The sequence below is a fragment of the Protopterus annectens genome, chromosome 3.part1 (genome assembly GCF_019279795.1).
Source record: "Protopterus annectens isolate FY-2018-M chromosome 3.part1, PAN1.0, whole genome shotgun sequence".
In the NCBI taxonomy this organism is placed as follows: Eukaryota; Metazoa; Chordata; order Ceratodontiformes; family Protopteridae; genus Protopterus; species Protopterus annectens.
This window is the reverse complement of record NC_056732.1, coordinates 1,246,895,281-1,246,900,980: the sequence shown is the minus strand read 5'-3', so window position 1 is coordinate 1,246,900,980 and position 5,700 is coordinate 1,246,895,281.

The window sequence follows — 5,700 nt, the reverse complement described above, 5'->3', positions numbered from 1 at the left end:
TCATACCTGCCTGGGCTACAAGATCGAACAGCTCTTCCATGTCTCTTTTCATGTAGTCCACGGAGGTATGTCTTGGATCATTCACACCAACATGGACAGTGACAGAGTCATATTTGTACTTGTTGTGGCGTGACCTGAGTGCATACATTATGTGGTGGATGATGACACCTGACAGGCAGCTGACAGTAACTTTCTCCTTGTTTAGCCTGGTGAGTGGAGCATCAGTGTGCCTGACTATAGAGTCACCTATGAGTAGAGTATTGTGTACGTTGTTATGCCTTCTGGGCTGTGGTTGAGTGGCACACTGACTTTGTGGGCTTTGTGTCATTTGGGTTGTGATGGGGGGTGGAGGTTGCTTGCGATTCTGTTTTGGAGGTCCCTGTTGCTTTGGTAGATTTTTTTTGAGAGCCGCCACAAATGTAGGTATGTATTTTGTGTTTCTATGTGTGTCTTTTGGTGGTGTAGGTTTTGAGGGACTATGTGATGAGTGTGGTGTGGTACAAGTGTTTACCTTCTCCTCTTGACTGTCTAGTCCAGTCTTGGGTGAAGAGAGCTTTGCTTACAGTTTGGCATCTCTCACAGGTTGTAGTGTTGGGTGGTAGGAGGAGTGGATTATCTGTGTACATGAGGCAATTGGTGCATTGCCTCAAGATGCCCAGATTCATCAGGTAGACAGGAGAAAACACTGGGAACTGACCTTTAGACATGCCTGGATAGGTGCTTATTTATTAAGTCCTAAAAACTGTTTTCCTCTAGACAAGTGAGGAAAGTTGAGTGCTGTAGTAATTTGTAGCTTATTTAGTGCTTACAATGAGTTCTGAACAAGTGCTAAGCTCAAAGAAACAGATTTGAGTGCTAAAACTAGAAAATGGGGTAGTTCTAAGAAACAAAATTAAGCTAGAAGGCATCCCTCCATCACAGAAAGGCTTGGGGGCTCAGAAGCTTACAAACAGTCCTGGGTACAGCAAAGCTGTATCTGGACTTAGACAACTTACAGGAAAGGCAGGAAACAAGCTTAGAAATGTTTTTTTTTTTTTTTTTTTGGAAAGCGGAAAGGAGGAGCAGAATCTAACTGGGTTGACCTTCTCAAATGTTCTCCCTGGATTATTTAGAATGAGGTAATGACACTAGACTGGGAGGAGTGTCCCAAATCAAATTTACAGTAGGGGCGGGCAACTGCAAAGCCAAGTACAAATATCAGAACAAACAAACCCAACCTGATGCTTAACAATTGTAGAAAATTCTAGTTAATACCTCACACATGCAGTGAATCTAGCTAGCAAAGTATATGCAGACAATAAAAGTGCTATAAATAACACAGAAATAAGCAATAAACAAGATACTTAATGTTATATATCACAGATTAGTTGGCTCAGAGCCCTTCCTCTGACTTCCTCTGATTAGCTCAGTGTGAAATGGCAGAAAAACTCACAAGTTAACTTCTTAAGTAACAAAGTTGATACCTGAAACAACTTTAAAAAAAGCTTGAAAAAAACAATGAGGTGCTTACTCCAAGGCGTAATCCAGGCAACCCCAGTCAGCCAATGACCACAAACAATTCACTCTCACTGAAATGCTATACTGGCTTTGGCTAAGCTATGATGGCCTGGAACATGTGCTCAGACACACAGCCTCTACTAACAAACAACTAAGCTCAAAACACAAGCCTAAATATGTTACAATGGTAGTTATTTGTTTGTCATAGTCTGTATAAATCAAAGTCCATTTTATTGCACTGGAACAAACAAACTACTACTCTTAAAGATTTTTAATGTGCTTCAGAGGTTTGGAGATCTCAGAGTTAATTATATTAGCTAGGTAGTGAGGGGCACACCCTTTGTGTGCTTATATCTCATTTGTATCAGATTTTTTGTTAAGTTTCATTTTTAGCCAGGGATTATCAAACTGGCTTCATCTAACCCAATTCATTGTTTGGAGTACCATGCTGTTTTATAGTATTCATACAGGCATAGTAAGTAATGCTGCACAAGTGAATTAGTTTTGCACAAATTTACATGTAAGACCTGCAGTAACAGTGGATATTGGCAGTCCAGTAAGCATGTACAGTAAAGTAAGCATTAGTCATAGTGCAAACTGCTAGTAGCAACAAGTTTCAAACTTATTTTTTATAGTTTGATTTCACTGAAAATCGTGCATTGCGCTATAAAAGAGGTAGACTATTTTTCAAAGGAGACTTGAGGTAGTATTTATACTACTGGGGAAATTTAGTCAGAGCATTAGGGACTTCCACTACCTTTTTTGATAGGTGCCATGGGATCTTTTATATCTATCCAAGCTACCACCAACTCAAGCAGTCAGGGCCTCAGTTTAACATTTCATCCAAAAGGCATCACACCCAGGAGTACACTGTCCCCCCATGCACTGCTGTGTCAACAATCAATCCACCTGCTGTGGGAATAGAACTCTCAGCCTTCTGCATCAAAGGCAAGTATGTTACTTGTTGTTTCATTGGCACTGCTAATTATGAAGTGTAAAGCTTTAATTAAATTGAAAGGAGAGGCAAACTATTTTGGCAGGCCAAGCTGTAAATCCTATGCCCATCCACAAGTCCAGGAGAGGTTATTTGCATTAAGGCAGATCTGTTTAGCTGGAGTCAGTTTGAGTCTTCTTTCTAGAGGGAGAGATGTAAAGCTGTACATATTTGAGCCAGGCTAGTCGGTAAAAAAAAAAAAAACCTAATTGTCAAAATTAGGGCTAGTTTTACAAATATTTATTATTTATTTTATTTTACATTTGTTGACCGGGCTAGTCTAACTGGATATATGTCCATTTTCAGTAGAGGCCCGGGGAGAAAAGCTCCAAGCATGAACAGTAACAAAGTTAACAATATATAACAAAGACACGTATAATAGTACAGAGGTATTATAATTATAGACTATAGACATCATACTAAAAGTTAAACTAAAAAAAAATTATACTAGACACAAAAGTGGGTATGAGCAAAACAGAGTAAAGTCCTTATATTTTAACCTCTTACTATGGAAAAAAAAAAGAGAATAAACTAGATTTGGAGGCCTAGGTTAGGGGAGTGGGGGAAGGGGTATGAGCAGGAGGGGAAAAAGATTTCAGTCTGGGTTAGCACAAGGACAAATCCACTGTGTTTTAAGATGTTCTTTAATATGTTTTTTGAATAGAGAAGTAGAAGCTAGGGTAGATAGTTCAGGAGGGAGGTGATTCCAGTTTTTATTTTATCTGTAGTGTTTGAGAAAAGTGAGTCACCAGCTTTGTTGTTAGATTTAATCGAGGAGACCAGGAGTTTATTAGCAGAACGTAGTGTAGCTAGATTTTTATATGGTGAAATCAGATTAGTGAGGATAGGGGTATTATTGGGGTGGTATAGGATCTTTTGAGTGATAAGTAACTGTTGACAGAGTATATGGTTCTGCAGTTCTAGCCATCCTAGTTGTTTGAGGTTAAGGCAGTGGTGAGTTTTAAAGGGAGAGCATGTGATGAATCTAGCTATGCTATTATAACAGGTAGAAAGTTTGGAGATGTTGTTTTTTGATAGGTTAGTATATATAGCAGAGGCATAGAAAAGGGTAGAAATGAGGTGGGTCTGGGCAATAGTTTTCCTGGCTGAAGGGGCAAGGAAGGGTTTAATTCTATAGAGAGTACCAAATATAGCAAATATACAGAAACAATATCAGCAGACATCTATGATGAAAGGAGGACAGCAGTTATTTATTAAGTTTGAAAAAAAGGTTATTTGTGCAATAGCGTGAGGAGTTTATAATTTCAGGTTTCATATAATGAAATATGCTCAAAACATTTTGGTAACATTTATTACATAAACAAAGAAAACAATGAGGCAAGGTGCCTGAAGATACCGATAACCAACAAAAAACAAGTACAGGTGCCAAAAAGAGGTCCACAAAGTGACGTACCAAGCAATAGTCAGAAGGAACAGCTGTTTATTCAAAACATAAACGCAACACTCCCCACAGCGTTTTTTTCAACAAAACTTCTTCAGATGTATGAATAAATGCATCACAAGCTGCTACTTCCTCTTTTATACCCCATGATCCCTTAATTGCATAATTGTTTAATGAGTTAAAACAAATACAGTTAAAGAAACAGATCATAAAGCAGTTTAAAACCAACCTAACATGTTCCTATATAAATACTAGTACATCAGTACATGAATTTACAAATATATAAATATAGGAATAAAAGTATTTAAATATATAAATATAAATGCTTAAATGTGTGTATAAAAATATATATATATAAATGCATTATTGAATTCTTTAATCAAAATGAATTACATAAATAAACCTATATACTAAAGTGCATGAAGTAACATTTACCTAAATACAAAATGAATAAGTTAGATGCATATAAATTTCATTAAACATATATTAAAAACCTATTGCAACATTGTCATAAAACAGAGACCACACAAGTTACAATTTTGCAGCTCTCATTTTCAATATAGGGGCAACAGATAAATGCTCATTAAGTCCCGGGGTCCTATTGGCCTCTAAAAGCAGTTGCCAATAGAATTCCCTTACCTCAATCCTGGTCTCCCAGGGACCCCCCCCCCACATCCTGATCCACCTTTTCAAGCACAAAAAAAAATCTTGCCTGTGTGCATGCTAAGGTATGTTTATAAAGTGCATTGTTATTATCTTGTGTTCTAATGGCATTAAGATGTTCGTAAATCCTTCTTTTTAATTTGCGTGTAGTTTTTCCAACATAAAATGCTGCACACTGTTTACATATAGTTAAATAAATAAAACCTTCGCTGCAACAGTGGAAAAGCTATCACTTTTAACCATATAACCCCTCTCTGCAATACACACTGAATCCTGGTTTAAAATAAATGGACACTGGGCACAAAATCCACACTTGTAAGTGCCTATTCTTTTTCTATGGGCTAACTTGTAATCTCTTTCCAATAATTCCTTTAGGTTCCTTCCTTTCTTGTATGTAAACTTTAAAGGAGCTTTAAACAGTACTTCCAACTCAGAGTAGCAACCAAACTTACCCCAATGTTGGGAAATGATATTTCTAATGTTGAGGGTATCCTGATTATAAAACATAACATAGTTACCCCCAAAAATACTGTCCCCTTGATTGTCTGGATGTTTCGATGCAACATGTGTATCCATAGGGGAAATCTGCCCGTGTAGAGTATCCACACTTTCATCCCCCAGAATAGGGCAAAATCTACCAGTTCTTCCTGCCTTCACCTCAGCCATGACCTCTACTATCAATTCCCTAGGGTATTTTCTAGCCAGAAACATATCCCTTACATTAGTACATTCACATTCATAATCCACATCTTTAGAGGTCATTCTACAACTGTGAATAAATTGTCCCTTTACAATACTTCTTTTCTGCTTAAAGGGATGTAAACTGGTGAAGTACAAATAGGAATTAGAGAAAGTCTCTTTCCTATATACCACTGATGCAAATTCCTGTAACTCTATGTCTTTTTTTATTGTAACATCCAAAAACATCATCTCTTGATAGGAAATATGGTGTGTAAATCTTAGAAATTCTGTAGTCTGATTCAAATATTGTATGAATTCCATAAATTTAGTTTCATTACCTTTCCAAAAAAGACAAATATCGTCCAAATATAGTTTATTATTACCCAATATTGGGCATGCTCCGAGTGAAGAACAAAATAAATAAATTGCTGATGGAATTTGTTAAAAAGGTACTTTTCAAAGT